This window comes from Echinops telfairi, unplaced genomic scaffold (assembly GCF_000313985.2).
Source record: "Echinops telfairi isolate 266 unplaced genomic scaffold, ASM31398v2 ScPeMD7_7409;HRSCAF=8447, whole genome shotgun sequence".
Lineage (NCBI taxonomy): Eukaryota > Metazoa > Chordata > Mammalia > Afrosoricida > Tenrecidae > Echinops > Echinops telfairi.
Window position 1 is genome coordinate 3,628,988 of NW_022111309.1, and position 22,596 is coordinate 3,651,583.

Consider the following 22,596-nt stretch of genomic DNA (forward strand, 5'->3'; position numbering starts at 1 on the left):
TGGCACTCGGCCATCCCCCAAACCCCCTTTCACAGTATCCATCACCAGGCTTCCACACGCGATTGAAGCAATTAGCTGCCATGTGTCTGATGTACCCCGCAGAGGACTGGTGGCTCGTCTGACACATCTGGGCACTGAAAGTAATTGAAACAGCTGCTTCCACCCATATGGCAGCCAAAGCTGGTCGTGCAAAGTGTGCTGCTTGGGCTGCACCAACCTCGGGCAAATTAGCCATCATTAATCCCAGATCTGACCAGCATACACAGAGCCACTAATCAAGACAGCTGGGGAGGTAGGGGCTGAGAAAGAGGGTCCCTGCAAGATTTCTAAATAGCATCCCAGGTTCAAAAAGAGACACCCACCCACCCCCTTTACCATACACACACAGAAATGAGAGTCTTGCTCCTGAATACATCACCCCCCCTGTGCCTGTTGTTGCTCTTCCTTCCTTAAGCGATTCTAAAATAGCACAGCAACTTTCTAGACGTGTCATGCTGCTCCATGCAAGCCTGGCATCCTGTAGTTATAAATAGTCGGTTACAAGGAGAATGAGGCCCAGGGAGATTGTGCAGGGATTGGTGTGCTCCTGCGGAAGCCAAGAGAAGCACAGTCCTGAAGCCCTTCTCGGAAGAGGTGACCACAGTCTGTCCAGATGGGACCCTGTCTTCTTAGAAGTGGCAGCTGACTTTGGAGGTGATATCATTTATAGCTTACTGCCTTAGGCTTTCTTTGTGCTTTTGACATGGGATTCTTAGGTATGGCCTAAACAACTTGCTGAATTGATGCCGTCTCATGGCAACACCACGGGGAGCAGCATAGAACCGTGTTGCACAGAGTTCCCAGCAGTTAATTTTCTCACCAGTAGGTTGCAGGCTGCCTAGCTTTTCTTTTGAGCACCGCTTGGTAGACTTGAATCTCCAACCTTTTCACTAGCAGCCAGGCATGTCCACTACTTGCTCTTTCAGGGAAAGAGAGGCAAAGAGTACTTATTGCAAATGGACCTGTAACTATGTAGTACAAGATGAAGCTGCAACATCAAAGGACTATGTTGACTCAGATTTCGCATTTTGGGATGGGGACAGGAGGTTGTCTCATTTACACCCTACAACAGATGTCACTGTTCACAGGCTCCTCATTATTCCGGACAGTGCCCTGTGCATTACATAAGCAGTGGGTGGACCTGGGCAGTGGGGTGTGTGTGTGTGTATGTGTGTGTGTGTGTGTGTGTGTGTGTAGTGGAGGGGTCATCACAAATATTTCAGAGACTCCTCCAGAATGACTGTGTGGCTGAGGCAAGAGAAAGGGTTTGTGAGAAGATTCAGCTATGGGATTTCCACTTCTTTGAGAAAAGGAAATTTATGTGGGAACTTAGAAAATATAGCCGCTGTGAAGTTCATCCTCAATTGTTCTAGTTCCTGTGTTCTTGCTGAGTTCTGTCTGGAAATGCCTTTGCTATGACAGAAACTTTTGTCTCTACCATGGAGGTCACCTCGCCTCCCTCCCTGGGACTGGTGGCAATTGATTCCACTCACATTGTTAGGACTTTACTGTGTCCTCATTGCTGTTCCTGTTGCCCCTGTTGCCAACGTTGGAGGTTGGAAAGGAAGACCCAAGCCACATGGTTCTAACAGGAGTCACAAACCACGAAAGTGCATGAAACAATACCCTATTCATCTTGAAAAAAAGACAGGTTAAAGTCATCTCAGTTACGGGCACTGAGGAGATAGTCCACCTGTACTCCACTTGTTCAGCGCTGACAGAGACCCTGTTTGCACCCATGAGGAACGGCTATCAAGGGAGCTTGGCCTGGTGCCATTTGGTGGCTGTGAAAGAGCCAGAAACAGGGAAGTTCCCGTGTGCCTAGAATCGGGAGCAATGCTTGCTGATAAAGAGAGAAGAGTGGGTGGGAAAGAGGCACTCAGTTCCCAGACTCCTTTTCAGGAAATGCTATTGGCTCAAACCTGCCTAGGCAGCCTGGGTGGAAGACATAGAGGCACACCATTCCCCCAATAGTTCCCTATATTAACCTGTTGTATATAATAATTAATGAAAAACAAATACTAAATAACCTCTTCAATGTAAGGTCATGATTTAATTCATTGCTGAAATTATCAGACCCTCCCACCACTATAAACCAAGAGATCATTCTCATGAAATTTTTTAAAAGAGTTTTGTTTTTGGAATTGAAGGGGAACGAGAAATGCCCTTTTAAATATAGCAAAAATATTGCTATGCAATTACAGCCGCTTCAAAAATATATGAAAATTTTTTTAAATAGAAAACTATATTCATATTTATATCTCTATATGCATCTTAACATTATAGGATTGCATGGGTTATATTTTCTTTTAAGACAAAGGCTAATATATTTAAACAAGACCATTTTCCTTTATACTTTTATTTCCTCCAGATAATCCCTTAAGTGGGGGACTCCAAGGCATAGCTTTCCCTTAGTGTGGAGTTAGTTTGCATTCTTGCCCTCATTTTATGTTTTCTTCCATGTACACCAAATATTTAGTTGCTACCATTTAAAAATAACAATTGCTTACACTCACTGTCATTTATTTGACATTTATTAAGGGCCTGTTGTGTACTCCTGGGTGGTACAAATATTCTGAGCTACTAACTAAAACATTAGAGGTTCAAGTCACCTACAGGTGCCTTAGAAGGTCTAGTAATGTACCTCAGAAATGTCAGCAGCTGAAAGCCACCGTGGAACGTGTCCACTCTGACACCCATGAGGTCTCCATGAATCTGAGTTAAGGCCATGGCAAATGGTTTTGGTATGTCAGATACTTTAATACAACCACTGGGGATATCATTGTGAATAGATCCTGGCCTTCATGAAGCTTGCAATCTAGTGAGGGAAGGCAAACAAAAATACGTGCAACACAGCCAGTGGAGCTACGCAGAATAAAAGATTGTAACAAAGAGGAAGAAAGACAGTGCTGGGAGCTGGCCTTTGAACAAAGACCTGAAGGAGGAGAGGTCAGGATTCAAATGCGTGTGTTCTGCATGGAAATATCTTCCCAGAAGGAGGAACACATAGGGAGGCTGGGAGGAGGAGTCATACTTGCAGGGTTGGAGAGAGTCCAGGAGCTCTGTTGATAGAGGGGTATTGTGGGAGCTGGAATGAGAGAGAGAGGGAGAGAGAGAGAGAGAGAGAGAGAGAGAAAGAGAGAGAGAGAGAGAGAGAGAGAGAGAGAGAGAGAGAGGAAATTCTGGTGTAGGGTGCTGTTTCTCACTGTGTGGCTAGGCTTGTTGCCAACTTAGTTGCACCTCTGGGAAGATACGGGCAGAATCCAACCTCTCCAATCAGGTCACAGCCTGATCACATCTCCGTGGGGGTGCTTCTATAAGACACAATGCCGAGCACTAACTATTTTCCTCTCCCTGTGTCTGGCTTCCTGGTACCTGGGCCAGTGGTCACTTTGTGCCCTGCCAGCCTGGGAGCTGTCAGCAGCCTGCCGTGTTTCCTGACCCGCGGTCCTTTTCCTTGTCCAGCAGTTGGTGTCTGTGTGGATGTGATGTTTCCAGCTAGCAGCTGACCTATAGCATTAGGCTGCGCTTGCCCTCGACAGCTGTGTGGGTCACTTTCTTAGTATCAGTGCCTTTCCTAATATAAATACACATATTTGAATGTCCTGGTTGTTTCTCTAGAATAGTCAGCCTAACAGACTTTCAATGATAGTGGGAAACAGATTTCTCCCAAGTTGTCTCCCCCAAATATATGCCAAACCTAGCTTCTTACTACACATAGTAAATGATACACTTGGAGGTCAACAAAAGTAGGTCAGAGGTTATTCTCCCTACAGGTTATCAGCCATCCAGTGCAATCAGACTGTATAATCTGCCCCACCCTAAGTAGGGCCCACCCCCTTCTGACATTGTTCCCTTGAAGGAGTGCCCAAAGGCAAGCCTGGGACCACTCAAGGATGACCAAGCTTAGGCCACTATATTGAGCCTAGGTTCCACCCATCTTGCCATATATGTACCCCTATTCCCTCCCTTTACTATTGCGTGTACATCCCTAGGTCATCCCCCTCCTATTGCTTGTATTGCCTATGTTACAACCCCTTCCTATGAGGTAGATTGTTATATGTAATAAGAGGGCTTGCATGCCCCTAAAGATATATAAGCTTTTGTTAGAAATAAAACCTCACGAGAGCTCTCTCCTGCCCTCTCTGCGCATGCTGTGCGTGGCCCTGGCTGTGGAGATCATGGCCATCCAGGAGGTGAGCATGCTACCATGAAATGTGCTTAACTTCTTTATTTTACTCTCTCTCCCACCTCTCCCATTTCTCTTTGACTTTACTATACTCTTTAAATATCTTAACCGCACAATTACACCTACACCTACCAAACCCTTGATTAGTTGTGGGGGGCTGGCTTACCCCCCAAATGACATAAAAACTCCAGAAGAATTTTCAATAGTAAAGCATTATGATCTGACACAGTCTAACAGAATCATTTTGACTGCTCTGAAAATAATCTAAATTGTTCAAGTGAAGAACCAGAGAGGCTAGTTAAAAGATTATGTGGCGGCTTGTACCAACATGGTTAAAGTACAGGAGATAATGGAGAACTTGATCTTGGTACTCATTGAAGATATAGCCAGGGTCTGAGGTAGGGTATGAGAGAGAAAACTAAGAACCACTCCGAGGTTTTTGGCCAATGTTACTAAATCCATGCTGTTTTATACCAGACACCTTTTATATGTCTATCCATCTCAAACAAGCATCAAGCAATAGCATGAGTTAGGTATTAGGATCATCAACATTCTACTTGTCAAATATTCTTTTTTTTTTTTTGCTAAGAAATGTTAGGTAGTTTAGCTTAGGGACTGGGGCATCCATTACACATGATCAGCGGTCCGAGCTACCGGCAATGAAGGAGTGGTACACTGCGCATGCTCAGAGGATCAGGTTTCCAGCCAGCAAGGGGAGGTACACCTGGCTGGACACTGGACCTGGATTGGCCCATCTAGGCCAGGTAAATTCAATTCAGCCAGTGGGGTCAGCCAGGGTCATCCACCACGCCTCCCCGTGGAATAATGGAAAAAGCAGGAGTCCAAGAGACTGCATGATTTTCCGAGCAGCTTCCAGGGAGGCTGCACAGGTGAGGGCCTGCGGGGCCTGTGTAAACCTGAAACTTTTTCTACCTCTCATAAAACTCACTGGGATCACAAACCAGGCTTTGTTGTGAATTCCTTTTCACGCAGAGCCAAGGACCAAGGTGTATCTATCCCCAGAGAGATCTAACAGAAACAGTGAAAGAGCCAGACTACACATTTAGGACTGTGTGCCTTTAACGTTCTGGAAATTCATCACCGCTCCTCTTTGAAAATCCAAGGAGTCTATACAATTGAGAATTCTCTCTCTTTTTTTTGAGGATGAATTCTTTATGTTGGCATAACTTGTTCAGTCAGTATTTGCCCTCCAGAACTCCCCATTTCTGTTTCAGTATCATCTTGATTCCTGAAGACTGGGACGGAATGATTCTGATGTAATTTGCTTTACAAAACTTTTTTTTCTAATTGTGTCTTTAGTTAAGACCAATTTATAATGCTCCTCAACAACATAATAGTTTCCCTGACAAGAAAACATAAACCCCAATTTTTAAAATTATATGGAAGGCAAGAAATCCTGAATAGCTAAAGTTTCACAAAGACCACAAAGCAGGAGGAATCAATACCTGACTGTGTATTAGACTGGGCTGACTAGAGAAACAAATCCAGTGACACTGATAGGTGTCTAAGAGAGAGCTTTCTATCAAAGAGCAATTGTATATTGAGAAAACATCCCAGCCCAGTCCAGATCGAGTCCGTAAGTCCAGTATTAGTCATACTGTTGGATACTAGTCCATAAATTCCTCTCTAGACTCACAGAGCACATGCACATCTTTAAAATGTAGACAAATCATCCCTAGGTTAGAGGGTACTTGTCAAGATTGACAGAGCTAATCTACGTTTGTTAGAGCCAGAGTCTAAAAACCCCAATCCGTACTATTGAGTTGACTCGTACTCATCACAACCCTGTAGGAAAGAGCAGAATTCCTCCCACAGAATGCCCCAGAATACAAACCTTCATGAGAAACCATGGCCAAGCCTTCTGTTGTGGGGCTGCTAGTGATTTCAAACTGCTGGCCACCAGGTTCACAGCTGAGAGCTTCAACCCCTTTTCCAGTAGCACATCAAACTAAGGGGTCACCCTCCTGAAAAACAGAACAGGTTTTTCTGTTTTTCAGTATATGAAGCCTAGGATAGATGGACATATAGGGACATCAAGTAGAATAAGGGTTTGGGCAAGGGAGGCAGGGGGTGCACAGTGGTGGGGGGAGGGTAAAAGGTAGCTGATGTCAAGCAAGGAGTTCAAGAAGGAAAACAATGTTTTGAAACTGATGGTGGTAACAATTGTACAATACTTCTTTTTTTATTATAATGGTTTTATTGACATATCTTACACAATCCAATATATCCATTCACATACAATTTTGTTGTTCAATCCCATGGAGTGGAGTTATTTTCTTGATGTGATTGAACTATGGAATAATATGATATCTGTATTAACTCCCAAAAAATGGTTTTGAAGAAAAATCAAACTAAACACTAGCAAAACAAAGCAAATCTCCACTGTCATGGAGTCATTTCCAACTCATAGCTGGTAGAAAAATCAGCCGAAACACGGCTATCACGTAAAAGGCTTCATTGGGAACGGAGTCCGCGGGGGTGCTCCAAAGATGGCGCGAGTGATGCCAGCAATATGAAGGAGGCAACAACAGAGAAACCCTCGGGTTGCAGACAGGCAGCTCGGAGTGGGAAAGCACCCTGTAGCCTCCTGGTTGGCAAGTTTGAATGAGGAGGGGGTGGCATGGCCATTGGCATTCATGGGAGGCCTTGGGGGCACTCAGGAGGGCTTGGGGGTGGAGAGAGTCTGTGAGCAAGAAGCATGGGAGGGAGTTGCTTGAATTGGCCAGGCACCATCTGACACTCTGCCAGACCTATTATTCCTGCTTTTGGTAACAGGGAAGAGAGCAGAAGGTCTCATCTTCTGTAAATGCTTCCCGCTGGACAGGGGCAACAAAAAGATTCGCTCTCAGGTCTTGGCAGGGCCCTGTGAGCACTTTAAGGGTTGGAACCCAACCATGTACCCTACACAACCATGGAACCCTACACAAGCTCTGTGTAGTTTTGACGAAAGCACGCACGTGTTTCTGACAAAAATCTTTGAAAACAGTGGAGTAGACAAGGCCCCAAGCACAGAATTATGCATCTTTAACTGTAGTCCCTGGAGTGGCAGGAGTCATGGGGCCCAAGATTTGCAGGAGCCAAAGATGTTTTCCCTTGTGGGTCTTGCTTCTCCTAACTCCTTTAGTCGTATTGGATTCCTTCCTTTAGTTCTTTAACCTTTTGTGTAACTAGTCCTGATTGATGCCTCTCCTAGAAAAAGACAGGTTCCCCTTTTTCTGGCAGTGAGCAAATCTAGGGCTCGCCTGGTTTGTAGTGCCACGCCCAGGAAGGAATTAATTTAGCTGTGTAGTGTTAGAAGCGTGTCACCTATTTTTTCCCCAAACCAACGCTAAAGCCTCTTGATTGTATGCAGTACAAATGAATATCTACTCCAATTCCCCACACTCCAGTTCTCTGAGCCACCGCTGTGCTAGTTCCAATGTGGACAGGGGCTACAACTACTCTTTGGTGTCTACAGGAATGTTTGGAAGGCAATTCAGATGTGTATTTTTGTATGGTATTTTCCATGTCTTGTTCATTTATGAAAGTTATGTCTGGAGTGAGAAAGATTGGCATGCATAGTCCTGCCCAGTTAGCCCGAAGACATGTGTAGACAAGCGTGTCACATAGAAGAAATATTCTAGGGGAGGCAGAGTGAGCCTCAGTATTTGGCCAAAGGAGGGTCTGACGACAAGAGTCGGTAAAGGCATTGCCTATCGATTGTAGCCCTTTAGGGGCCAGGAGGCAGACAGTGTCTTGATTGGAAAAGAGAAGTACTTTGGTGGCCACTGGCACAATGGTAGGGAATACTTTGATTGTCTTGGTTATGTTGGGTGTTACCCATGCAGATGGAATGAGAGATGCTAGATATTTTCTTTGTCAGAGGGAGAGGCATAACCGGAACTATGTGGTGAGCACTGTTTGGTTAAGCAGTTGGTGGGTGGTGTTAAGGAGAGATGAGGTTGATGCATGGGAGTCAGCTTGTGCGATTTGTCTGAGTTTGGCTAACATTAAGGCTCATGTCATAGTGGGCTCTGTCTTTGGAGAGGTTGTGTTATTTGGGAGAGGACGCGCCTTGACTGTATTTGAGGAGGTGACTATAGCACCGCCAGACTGACAGGCACCCTGACAGAGGGGGGTTCAGCTGCCATCTATGAACCAGGTATAGTCTGAGTCGAGTAGGGGCGAGGCAGAGATGTGAGGTAGCGAAGTGGAGAAGCGATCAAGGGTTTCAGTGCAGGAGTATTAGAGTGGCAATGAAGAAATGGGAATTAGACTAGCTGGATTTAGTGGTGAGCAGGGCTGGAATGTAAAACGTGAGTTTTCAATAAAGGTGAGATGAAATGGCTGTAGATGAGAGGGTGTAAAAGTTGACATAGCAAGGTGGGTAGCTAGGTCCCGGAAGTGAAGAGGGGACCTAATGTAGGTGTTTTGGCCAAAGGTAATTTTGGAGCTTTCTTGGGCCAGGAGAGCAGCTGCTTTCAGGGATCATAGGCATGGGGACTATCCCCTGACTGTTTTATCTCCTTGTTTAGATAAATAAACTACTGGAGGGTCGGAGGGACCTATTTCCTGGTTGAGAACTCCCACAGCCATACCACAAGTGTCAAGTCACATTTAGAGTGAAGGGGAGGGTTAGATTAGGGAGAGAAATAGCAGATGAAAATAGGGCAGATTGAAGTATTTTGTATGCCTTTTCAATAGATGTTGTTAGGTCTAGAGCAGTGGTTCTCAACCTTCTAATTCTGTGGTCTTTTGCTACAGTTCCTCATGTTGTGGTGACCCCCAAACCATAACATTATTTTCATTGCTACTTCATAACTGTAATTTTGCTACTGTTATGAATCAGACGACCAATGTGAAAGAGTCGTTCAACCCCCAAAAGGGTCGCGAACCATGGGTTGAAAACTGTTGGTCTAGAGGTTCATTGAGCTCCCCTTTTGTAGCTTCATAGAGGGGGTTAGCTAATACCCTAAAAGTTGGAATCCACAGTCTGAGAGCTGCACAAGCCCTAAAAAGGAGAATATTTCAGCTTTGTAGAGGGAGTTGGAAATTGAGCATGGAGCTGTTTTCTGTCTATTGTAATCTCTCTGCAGTGTTTTGTGAGTCAGACACCCAGGTAGATGAGGGAAGAGAGGCAAGGTTGGCCTTTGGTGTAGGATGCGGGGACACTAGAGTTATTTTGGGGGGAGATGGAGGCAAGGAGATTGTCAGATGTGGCTGACACTCTCCTAAGAGAAGCAACAAGTTTGGAGATGAGGAAGGTCCTGGTAAATAAAAAGTTGCTATTTTTTTTGTATTAAGAATTTCTCTGCCCAGTAGGGGCACGGGGTGTTGTGGGATGACTAGAAACTGGTGTGAGAAGTGTACATTATAAAGACTACATACGAGTGGCCGTGTAATGAGGGGCTGTGAGACTATACCTGAGAATTCTACACTAGTGGTGGGGGCTAGGGAAGTCTGCTAAATATTCAGGTGGTGTTCAGTAAGTGAGCCCTGTGTCCAAAAGGAAAGATACAGGCTTACCTGAGCTGATGATCATTGCCCTGGGGGCCTTTGACCCCTGGGCGCCTTTGACCCCTGGGCGCCATCACTCCTCTATGACTAAGCCTAGAAGCCCGAAGAACGAAGCATCTTGAGCTGGTTGCTCTGGAGAGAGACTATCCTTCCCACCCTCTGGAGGAAAGGACAATCAACTTCAAGTGCCTTCCTTGTTTGCAGTGTGAGCAAGGCTTCAGCAGGGGATGAGGATTGAGCCATTCGCATGCCTAGTGTCCTGTCTGGGAACATTTGCCTCAGGGTCCAGGTGACTTACCCATTCCATTGGTGGCCCAGTGTTTCTTGCTTTGGATCCACTCATCTTGCCCTGAAGGGCGTTACGCAGCATCTGATGTTTAGCTGTGTTCCTCTCTAGGTTATCTGAGTTTCCCTGTTTCTCTCTATTACTGAAAACCGTGAAGGCCACTTCGAGAAGGTCTTACTGTGGAGTTTGAGGACCTTCCTCAAGTTTGTTTTTTTTTTTTAAGCCTTTTCTTCATGTAGGGAGCTGATTGTGAGCTAACGTGTGAATGAAGTGAGTGGTGCCAGCTGGTGTTGAGGGATCAACCCTGGTGAACTTATGGAAAGCCTCCGAGAGCCAGGATAAACATTGGGCTGCTTTTTCTTTGGGATCTTGGAGGATTTCTCTAATCTTGTCATAATTGAATGCTTTTTCCGCCATCTTTTGTAAGCCCTCAGTGAGGTGCATAATCATGGCATCTCAGAGAGCTGACAATTCCAGTCAGGGCCTAGTTGGGGTTTACACCAGCCCTGGGCAGGAATTTCATGTCCACTGCGCTGGCCCGCTGCCCAGTCACTCTCCCTGACTGCAGGGGATAGAGTAGTTGTGAGAATAATGTGTCAGGCCAGGTAAGACTGTAAGACTGAATGAGACATCTGAACTCTTTAATATAAGGGCCCGGGTCAGAGGAAAAGGGACCCAGATGGGGTTTTTTGGACTTTACAGGTCAGAAAGAGCAAAAGGGATAAGTATTCGAACCAGACCCTCAGCCCCAGCCACCTCACAGAGAGGGAGAAGGGGCCAGTGTCCTAAGGTGGACTTTTCAGATACTACATAGAAGAGGTTTTTGAGCGGGGTAGGGCTGAGTGCGAATGAGTGTGAGGTGGAGGGGCACGATCCCTTCTGAAAGGTCGCAGGAGAGAGGCACGGAGGGGGGGAAACCAGACCAACACTCGCCCACAATCAGCCAGTGCGCGATTGCGGGGTCTGTAAGGCAAGCGGAGAAGGTCCAGGAAGACACCTGCTTCAGCAGGTTAGGAGGGAGGCTGGGAGGCCAGCCTACCTAAGAGAGGGTGGTCACCGGCCCGCTGCTGCACGCTCTGGGTTTTGGTGCCAAATGATAGAGAAATCGGGCCGAAACATGGGTATCCACTAACAGGGTTTAATGGGCAGCGAAGCCTGCCAGGCTACTCCAAAGATGGAGTGGCACAGGTACAAAGGAGGCATGGGCAGGAGGGGTGGGGGTGGAGAGAACCTGGGAGCTAGATGCATGGGAGGGAGTCACTTGAATTGGCCAGGGACCATCTTACACTCTGCCAGACCGATTAATAGCGATACAGTTTGGGGTTTCTGAAGCTGTAAATCTTTATCATAGCAGACAGCATCATTTGTCTCTTGGAGAGAAGCTGGTAGGTTTGAACTGCTGAACTCGTCATTAGTAGTCCAAAGAATAAGCCTCTACACTACCAGGGAGCCATAACAAGAACCTAGTAAATACTGAATAAGAATTAGCTGCTTAAAATGTATTACTGGGATGGCCTAGTCAGACACACCATGACACTACCTTACAGCCAAGGTCAATGAAGCCAAGTTAGACTTAAAATAGAAGAATAAAATATTACATTGAACACTGAACAAAAGGAGAAAATGAATGAGGTAATATAGCGGCATTCCTAGTTGAGTGACAAAGGAGGCAACATCACAGAATTCCCAGATGGAGACAACATTTCTGTTGCCAACACACAAAAAGTCAGGAGGGAAGCAAGGTGAGCAGAGCATGAACTGAATCGAATTAGGCAGAGTGTAGGTGAGTGAGAAGTCTAATGATCTTGGTAACCTTAGAGCTGGGAAGGAGCCAGAAACTATGTACACAACTACATACCAGCAGCGGTCCCCCAATCATGTGGCTGGATGATAACCACGGAGTAGTGGATACCTGAAGTGATGTCTAGAGATACCCCACAAAATCAGACTCCAGGCAGCCCCTTCCCAACCCATTTAGTTGGAACCGGGCCCAGATGCCCAACTGCAAACTTTAGGAAGTACCCTAAGAAAAATTCTGGAAACCAGAGGAACATGTTCCATGTTGGCCCTTCTGGTGACTATTTGGGTATCCCTCCATAACATGTTGAGTGTCTGACGGAGCAAGTTCCACCCTATACCAGTGACTGGCACTATGTGACCATCCCCTCCCCTACCAGATCATGATAGGCAGCATGTGCTCCCCCACTGCTGTTTCCATTCCTCTGCTCTACCCTGCTTTTCAAGCTACCAAAGGCTCATACTCCCTGCCACTCAACTGAAGGCCAGTGACATTTGGACCCCTGTTGTCCCACCAACTAGCAACTGATAGTATATATATTCACCACATTCACAACTCAATGACCAGCTAGAAAGCTCCCTGCATTCCCAGTGATTGGGCAAGGAGATACACTATCCCAACAACAGTGGCTATTACATCTTGAAAGTCACCATCTTTACCTTTGCCATATGACAAGCAGGGCATACTAGGGCAGCCATTCAATGTCAGCTTAGCTGAATACATCCCACACTAAGACAGACCCTGCATATCAACTGCATAAACACTGGAAGACAGCAGTAGGAGCACGCGTGGGTGTGACCCACCATACCTGCTGTTACGTGGAAATCACATCTAGTTCACTAACACCACAAAAATACTATAAAATAACAATTAAAATAATATAAAGGAAGAAGGGAATTCTAAAGATAAAGAGAACATATGAAACTCTTGATATATATTTTTAAAAACTGAACAAAAGAACAATACTGAATTATTATTAGCTCCCCATTTTCCTGCAACCTCCCCATCGTAACCTTTAGATATTGTTAATCCAGTTACTGCCTCTATAGATTTGCATTTCCTAGATTTCATATAAAGAAAAACATACAAAAATAACAAGAAAAACAACAATAAGAAGAAAATTTTAAAAATTGAAGTTAAGAATAATAAGAAAACAAAACAGAGGAAAACCTCAAAGAAAAGAAAAGCAAAGAATAATAAAATTAGATCAAATTTATAATAAGTCAAAAGGTAGAACAAATGATAAGGTGCGAAATTTTAACCTAGCTACATCTTCATTAACCTGTTTCCCGATGCACTGTCTGCTAAGAAGGCCCTTTACCTCCCTAGGCAGTGGTCATGGGGGTTCATGCAAGCCTTTATCTTCAAGGGATCACACACGCTGGTGTGCTTCCATGTAGAAGCTGACACCTCATTTAGACAGCTGCTTCTGTCAACACAAACCTTTAAGACCATAGGCACCTTTTTTTTAATATACTCATTTTATTTGGGACTCACTACTCTGATCACAATCCATACATACATCAATTGTGTCAAGCACATTTGTACATTGGCTGCCATCATCATTCTTAAAACATTTGCTTTCTACTTGAGCCCTTGATATCAGCTCATTTTCCCCTCCCTCCCCTTTCCCTCCTCACTTCTGAACCCTTGATAATTTATAAGTTATTATTATTTTGTCATATCTTACACTGTCTGACATCTCCCTTCACCCATTTTTCTGTTGTCTGTCCCCAGGGAGGAGGTTTTATGTAGATCCTTGTAATGGGTTCTCCTTTTCTACCCAATCCTCCCTCCACCCTCCGAGTATAGCCACTCTCAGCACTGGTCCTGAAGGGATCATCTGTCCTGGATTCCCTGTTTCCAGTTCCTATCTGTACCAGTGTACATCCTCTGGTCTAGCCAGATTTGTAAGGTAGAATTGGGATCATGTTGGGCACCATCTGATTTCTTCAGCACATTTTGCGCTAGCAGCTACATCTTCAGTGATCTTTTCAGGAGGGCAAAATAAGCAAATATTCTAAAAATGTTTGTGGTGATGATTATACAAATCCTTTTTTAAAATTTAATCATTTTATTGGGGGCTGTTAAAACTCTTGTCACAATCCATCCATCCATCCATTTTGTTAAGCACATTTGTACATTTGTTGACACCATCATTATCAAAACATTTTCTTTCTATTTGAGCCCTTGGTATCAGTTCATTTTCCCCCTCCCCCAGCCTCCCTCCCTCCTGAACCCTTGATAATTTGTAAAAAAATGTTTTCATGTCTTACATCGACTGCTGCCACCCTTCAACGCACTTTTCTGTTGCCCATCCCTCTGTGAGGAGGTTATATGTCAATCACTGTGATTGGTTCCCCTTTTCTGCCTGCACATTCCCCTTTCCTGCCTGGTATCACTACTCTCAATATTGGTCCGGAGAGATTTATCTATCCTGGATTCCCTGTGTTTCCAACTCTTTTCTGTACCAGTGTACATGCACTGGTGTAGCCGGATTTGTAAGGTAGAATTGGGGTCATGATAGTGGGGGTGGGGTGGGGAGGAAGCATTAAAGAACTAGAGGAAAGTTGTATGTTTCATCAGTGCAGTACTGCATCCTGACTAGCTTGTCTCTTCCTTGTGACCCTTCTGTAAGGGGATGTGTTAGTCTGGGTAGACTAGAGAAGCAAACCCATGGACACACATATTTGTATAAGAAAGAGATTTATATACAAGAGCAATTGAACATTGAGAAAACATGCCAGTCCAGTCCAGAACAAGTCCATAAGTCCGATATTAACCTATATGTCCAATACCAATCTATAAAGTCCTCTTCAGACTCATGAAATACATGCAATGATGCTGAATGTAGAAGATCACAGGCCAGTGGGTAGAAAGTCTTTGGATCCAGTGGCATTGGAAACATCTCGGCACCGGCAGGGGTCTCTGCATTGGAAACATCTCAGCACTGGAAGGGGTCTTTGCATCAAGGTGGGCCCATGTGTCTCCTCTGATGCTATGTCTCCCAAGGTGTGAGCAGAGAGTCTCCCACATCCAAGGAGGAAGTACCGGATTTCCCAGAATTCTCAGGAGGCCATAACCACACAGAGGACTCATTGGCTATGATCCTATTGACAAGCTAGACTCCACCCCTACACTCTTAATCCTCAAATTGACAAACGATTATATATCTACCAGAGGGGATGTCCAGTTGTCTATAGATGGGCTTTGGGTCTCCACTCCACACTCCCCACTCATGCACATTGATATGATTTTTTGTTCTGGGTCTTTGATGCCTGATACCTGATCCCATCAACTCCTCTTGATCACACTGGCTGGTGTGCTTCTACCATGTGGGCTTTGTTGCTTCTCAGCTAGATGACCATTTATTTATTTTCAAGCCTTTAAGACCCCAGAAGATATGTCTTTTGATAGCCGGTCACAATCAGCTTGCTTCACCACATTTTATCTTTAGCAATCATGTCGGGAAGGTGAGCATGATAGAAATCATGGTGATTAGAACAGAGCGTTATTATGTTGAGAGAGTACTTGGGTAGATGCCCAATGGCCATCTGCTACCTTAATATTTAACCTATAAATATATGTAGATTGTGGGAATTGTGCCAGATCTGACCCCACCACAATGGGGCAAAGCACTAAAGGTGTGCCATGATGCACAACTCTTTTACATATGACTTCTTAGCTGCCGTCAAGTCAACTCTGAAGCACAGTGAACATACAGGATGCGCTAGAACTGCTCCTGCGGATTTCAGAGACTGTAATTCTTTAAGGGAGTAGTAAGCCTTATCTTTTCCTAGAGGACTGGTGGTTTTTAATGGCCAACCTTGTGATTAACAGCCCAACATGTGACAACTACACAATTAGAGCTCCTTTAAAAAGTTAGTGCATATAAGTATACGATATGTGAATTTTATATCAATAAAACTGTTAAAAATAACGGACAAATTGAATTCAAAAAGAAAAATCCAATAGTATCTGGTTCTCAGAAACAATGGCTTCTGGAGCCTTTTAAGGCTTTTCTTGAAACAAGCAGCCATTTAAATGAAGTGTCAAATTTATATAGTGCCTTGGGTAGGATTGACATCTTTACTACATTGAGTCTTCGCATCTACAAGCATGGGATAGTCTTCCATTTGTGGAGGTCACTCTTGGTTTCTTGTAGTAGTGTTCTGTAACTCTCCTTGTACAAATCTTTTGTTTTTGGTTAGGTACATCCCTAGATATTTCAATTTGTGCTTGACTATTGTGAAGGGTACTACTTTTTTGATCTCTTCTTCCATGATCTTGTCCAATGTATATAGCAATCCAATAGAATTCTGTTTGTTGATCTTGCATCCTGCCACTCTGCCATATTCCTCTATAACTTCCAGCACTCCTCTTCTGGAGCTTTTGGGGTTTGCAATATATAAAACCATATCTTCTGCGAATAATGATATTTCCACCTCTTCTTTCTCCAGATGAATTCCTTTAATTTCTTTCCTTTGCCTTATGTTGTCAGTTAGGACTTCTTGGACGATGCTGAATAAAAGGGGACAAGGGGCATCCTTGTCTGGTTCCCCTTTTCAGTGGGAATGATTTCATCTTTTCTCCATTCACTACTACGTTGGCTGTTGGTTTTTCATAAACGGCTTGTATTATAATGAGGAATTCTTTCCATTCCTATCTTCTTGAGTATCTTAAATAGGAAGGGGTGTTGGATGTTGTTGAATGTTTTTTCTGCATGTATCGATATTATCTTGTGGTTCTTTTCCTTTTTCTTGTCAATGTGGCAAATAATGTTGATGGGCTTTCAGATTCTGAACCACCCCTGCTTCCCTGGTGTGGCAGTTATATAATCGCTTGTCGATTTGAGGATTAAGAGTGGTTTCTGTGTGGGAATGGCCTTCTCCTGAGAATTCTGGGAAATCTGGTATTTACTTCTTGGAGGCAGGAGACACCTCGCTCTCTCTGGTGACTCCCTGGGAGACATTGCAGCTGACAAGACACATGGAACTATGCTAGTGCCCTGAGCTGCAGAAGCCACATGGACCAACCCTGATGCAACCAGACCTATGTAGCCGGAGAAGCCACATAGAGACCCCTGCCAGCACTGAGATATTTACAATGCCACTGGATCCAAAGACTTTCTACCCATTGGCCTGTGATTGTCCTCAATTCAGCGTCAGTGCATGTGTTTTGTGAGTCTGAAGAAGACTTTGTGGATTGGTGTTGGACATATGGGCTAATATCGGACTTCTGGGTTTGGACTGGCCTGGGTTGGGATGCTTTCTTAATGTACAGTTACCCTTTATATAAAACTCTCTCTCATATACATATGAGCGTCTCTATGAATTTGTTTCTCTAGTCTACCTGGACTAACACACTCTTCAAGAAGGAAGTCCAGAAAGGCATAGCAAAAGGGAAATAGAGTAATAGCATAGGGAAAGGTATGGACCCCCCCCCCCCTCCTTCTCAACTCTAAAGCCTCTTTAGTTCTTTAGTCCTATGTCTCACTCTTGAAACTTTCCACTAAGCAGCCTAGTTCCCTTTACGGTATTCAGGACAGAGTTGTGTTTTCCTCAGTGGACATTCATTGATTCTCCAGAGAGGTTTCACCACGTTATTGTCATGACAGGGGCAGGAACTAATTGGCCCTTCAGCAACAACAAGTTCCTAAGCATACAGAAACACGTACGAATATATACTGGAATAGAGTCAGAATCAATGATCAAACCCTATGCCACTTGCAAAGAGCAGTTCCATTTCAGCTGCCCCTTTAAGTTTTAGTGGATAAAACTTATATTTTTTATTAAATCATTTTATTGGGGCTCGTACAACTCTTGTCACAATCCATCCATCCACCCATTGTGTCCAGCACATTTGTACATGTGTCATCATCATCATTCTCAAAACATTTGCTTTCAAATTAGGCGCTTGGTATCAGCTCCTCATCCCCCCCCCCCTTCCCCACTCCCTACTCTCTCATGAACCCTGGATAATTTATAAATTCTTATTGTTTGTCTGATTGTCTCCCTTTACCTACTTTTCTATTGTCCACCCCCCAGGGAGGAGGTTATATGTAGATCCTTGTAATTGGTTCCCCCTTTCCAACCCACCCTCCCACCACCCTCTGAGTATCGCCATTCACACCACTGGTCCTGAAGGGATCATCCATCCTGGATTCCCTGTGTCTCCAATTCCTATCTCTACCAATGTATATCCTCTGGTCCAGCCAGATTTGTAAGGTAAAATTGGGATTATGATAGTGTGTGTGTGGGGCGCGGGGAGGAAGTATTTAAGAACTAGAGGAAAGTTGTATGTTTCATTGTTGCTACCCTGCACCCTGACTGGCTCGTCTCCTCCCTGCAACCCCTCTGTAAGGTGATGTCCGGTTGTCTACAGATGGGCTTTGGGTCTCCACTCTGCACTCCCCCTCATTTACAATGATATGATTTTTTGGTCTTTGATGCCTGGTTGGGTGGCAGGCTAGCAATCCTAAGGCCAAGAGATGGTTAATTCTAAAGGGTGCAAAGGGAGTTCTGCAGAGGCTTTGACATAAACAATTCAGGAATTGCTGGTAAAACAAATTTTACTTATTATTTTGCTAGTTTAACCCTAGCACTGATCCAAAGTTGTCCCCACATTGCTATCTGAGAACTGCACCAGAAACCTAAGAGCAAAATCCCAACAATGACAGCAAAAAGCCACAAAGTGAGAAAGAACAAACACAAGCATGCCACACTGGACCAGTGCATATGACACAGCAGCTAGGAGAGACAGAGCGAGACCTGCAGACACCTGATCCGCCGTGTGCCCACCTGGTGACACAATTGTAAATGGGTAATTTGGAAAGAGTGAGCAGGTCCCCTTTTGATATAAGTGTGTTCCTTTCCTATGAGGCTAAGAGGGGTACTCATAGGGATGGAGGGGACCATATTACATCACTTCACCTATTGTCTACTAATTGCTTTCTATAAGCCATATATGCCTATTGCTTATCCCTTGCCTTCAATAAATAATAATGAGATCACTAACACGGTGTATCTTATGCACGCAATCCAATAAGATTGGATAGTAAAGTCTGCATTTCAGCGGTTTTGTTGTTGTTTATTATTTTGAGGCAACTGGCATATGCATATGTACACAGAAGAGGTACCACGAGGAACTTGCTGGGAGCATACCTTCCCTAAGTAGCCATCCGCACAGCTGCAGCCAGGAAGAGCGGGAGGACTGGAAAGCTTGTCCCCTAAATGGTGAAAGAGTCAGTGAGGAGGACCAACCTAGAGGGAAGGATGGGCCATCCCAGAAGGCACTCCATGGGAACATCAGTGGGTTCAAAGAGCAGATGCTGCCCTTTCCGTGGAAGAGAGCTCAGGCAGTCACTGGGAGGCACAAAATGTGATGCTACCATAAATGGCCACTAGCCCAAGCTCATTATGGACTCCTGCTGCCACAGCAGATTTCCAGCAAAGACAATGAAGTTTAACCATCTTTTGTTACATGAGTCTCTGAATATTGGGGATACCATGAGTTGAGGGATGCCTAAATATGGAGGGGAAATAAGTTGCAATGAAGAAACGATTTGATTTTAATATTTCTGGAAAATCACCTAAAGCCACCTGAGATCAAGGAACTCACCTTTCCAAATCTCAAGCAACTTGTTGTGACATTTTTCTTTTGTTATGATTTTTTTCATAACTAATATTTTGTTGTAAAGGAGAAATCCATAAATATTTTTTTTAACCAAAGCTGAATGTTTAAATTTAACTCAGTTCTTCATTAATTACACTGTTTTTTTTATCCAACTGCCCCTAAGAATCCATATTTACTTCGCTGACAAACTCCAGTTATCTAACTATGTTAATTGCTAAGAGCCATAAATAACTATAAGAGTATTACCTCTGCACTCAACTCAGGCTGTGAAAGGAATACACCCCAAGGACGAGGGTTTTTAACACGGATATGGTGATATGAAATGGTCTTAGGGAATATTCCTATTATGATAAGAACACAGAAACTATTTTAGGGTACAGTGTATCTCTCATTGTCATTGAGTCGAGTTTGACTCATGCGATCCTATAGGACAGGGTAACATTTCACTGGTGGGTTTCTAAGACTGGGACTATGAAAGAATAAAGTCTCATCTTTATCCTTTGGGAAGGCTGCTGGTTTCAAACTGCTGCCTTTGAGGTTAGCAGAACAATATGTAACCACTCTGCTATTAGGGTTTCTCTGTAGGCTACAAAGGAGACTCCAATTCTCAAGAATAATTTAAGGAGAATATTTATTAAGTCTTACACAGGAAAAGATGGGATGAAGAAAGTGCATCTGGATGGAGACGCTTAGCCCAAGATCAGAAGGGTATCGAAAGGGTTACAGACCTTTAGAGACTTAAAAAGGACAAGGTACATCACAGTTACAGCAGGGACACCAGGATTGGGAAAGAGATCCGGATCAAGGCATACATATACTTTACGGTAGACACATTGGTGCAGCCTGTCCCTCATCCCCTTTCCACGTCAAGGCAATCAGGATGTGGCTTATGATCACATAACCCTCAAACTTAATTTTCACTAAGGGTGCACTTAGGCAAATCTCCAGGTTGATGCCATTTCTCATTGGACCAGTGAGTAGAATTAGGACAGTCTACTAATCCAATCTCTAATGCACTTTGATAAGGGCAAAGTCATGCAGGCTGCTTGTCAATCATCAGAAGGAATTCAGTGGAAACTGAATTCACATGCGGACTCAGAAAAAATGAAATGAAGGCTTCCACTGTAGACCATAGCCTATTGCAAATGTGTTGCACAGAAATCTAAGCTTTAATTTAAAAAATGGTAAATCTCAAGGAAAAAACCCTTGAGCTGTTGAAGGTTCACTTTAGCCAACAATTTCTAAAGATAGACCCATGGCTAAATCTTATTATAAGGACCAGCCTCAAGCAATGCTTCCCAAAAAGGAAGAAGCCTGGTGGAGAAGTGGGTTACTAGATGGGCTGATAGCTGCAAAGTCAATCGTTCCAAAATAACAGCTCTGAAGGAGAAGGCTAGGGCGCTGTACTCCTGCAGAGAGCACAGACAACTCTACTCTGTCAGCATCAACTCAATGGTAAGGAATTTTATTCTGAACAGTGAACATTCTAAGCGTTCTGATGTTACTAGCTGGTGGCCTAATAGGTTGCATATCGGGATGCTAATGGAAATGTTGGCAATTTGAATCCACCAGCTGCTCCATGGGACCAAAAGGGTCAATCCTACGTTGTCCTAGAGCGTCGTGATGAGCTGGACTTGGCTCAGTGGCAATGAGTTCTGTGGTGTCGTCAAAACTAACAAAGCAATGCTTTTATTGTAACCCTTTGTTCTTCTTTCTATAATTAGCCCTGCCCAGAATCCTGCTCTGCAAGCATCATGTAACTGTTCCAATGGTGTAAACTGGCATTCCTCCACCCAGGGTCCCTTTAATGCCAAATAACCCATCAGACTCTTCATGTATGATTTGAAGTGTTTTCCCCACACAGCAGTATTTTCAGTCCATTCGCCCCACAAGGACATCCCCCCAAATACACGAGTTTAAATTCCACAAAACGCAACCTTACTTTCTTTATTACTCTGAAAGCAAGGGTATACATTATCTTTTCTGGATTTGTGGCTGTAACATATGGGGACAAACACCCCTTGCCGGGTTCATCAGTCGCTATCACAACTGTGTAGAAAGCCTGGTGGTGAAGTGGTTGCTTGTTGAGCTGTGATCAGTGGCTCCTTGGGAGAAAGACTCAACTTACTACTCGCATAAACATGTCAGAAACTCAAGGGTGGCCGGTCTACCCTGCCCCATACGATTGTTCTGAGGCAGCATCAACTGAAAGGCAGTGCGTTTGCTTTTTGGTTATCACCACTCTGGAGCCGGGGAGCAGTGTTGAAAGGACCACAGACTTGAAAGGAGCAACAGGTCTGTCTTGGAAGATGTCTGGCCAGAGTGCACCTTAAAGGCAGGGATGCTGGGACTTCCGTTGGCGTACTATGGACTGCTGTCAGCAGAGACCAGTCCGTGATGAAGGCTATAATGCTTGGTAGCAGGGCATCGGGAAACAAAGGAAGACACTCAGCGAGATGGATTGTCACAGTTGTGGCAACAAGGGGCTCAGGCATAGGAACACTGATGAAGATGGCACAGGACGGGGTAGTATTTCTATTGTGCACACAACTGCTGTGGGTCGGAAATGACTCAGTGGCACTAAACAACAACAACAACAGCATCACTGCTTTGCACCTCTTCCTGACAGTTTATCATGCTTTGATGACCTTCCTCTTTAAGGGTTGAAGTGTCAATATACCAATTTTAGGAAATAATGTGTACCTGCCCCAAGTTAGGATATTTTCAATCTCCTCATATGCATGTGGAAGCTTGACAGTGAATAAGGTAGACCAGAGTCGATTGGATACATTTGAATGAAAGAGTTGGTGAAGAATACTGAAAGGGACTGGCAGAAGAACAAACAAATCAATCATGGAAGACCTATAGCTAGAAATCTATTGAAAATTGAGGATGACTGGACTTCCTCTCATGCACACACACACACACACACACACACACACACACACACACACATATATATATATGTTTGGAACAAATGTTGCTATCATTTTAAGTGCATTAATGCAGAGATCTTAATTTTCCATGTTCCCAATCCGTATTCCATTTGTCCCTTCTTTCCCTTCCCAACACATGGCGATGCCATTAAGAGAGGACAGGTTCTGAGAAAAGCGGATCAAGCAGAGGATCAGA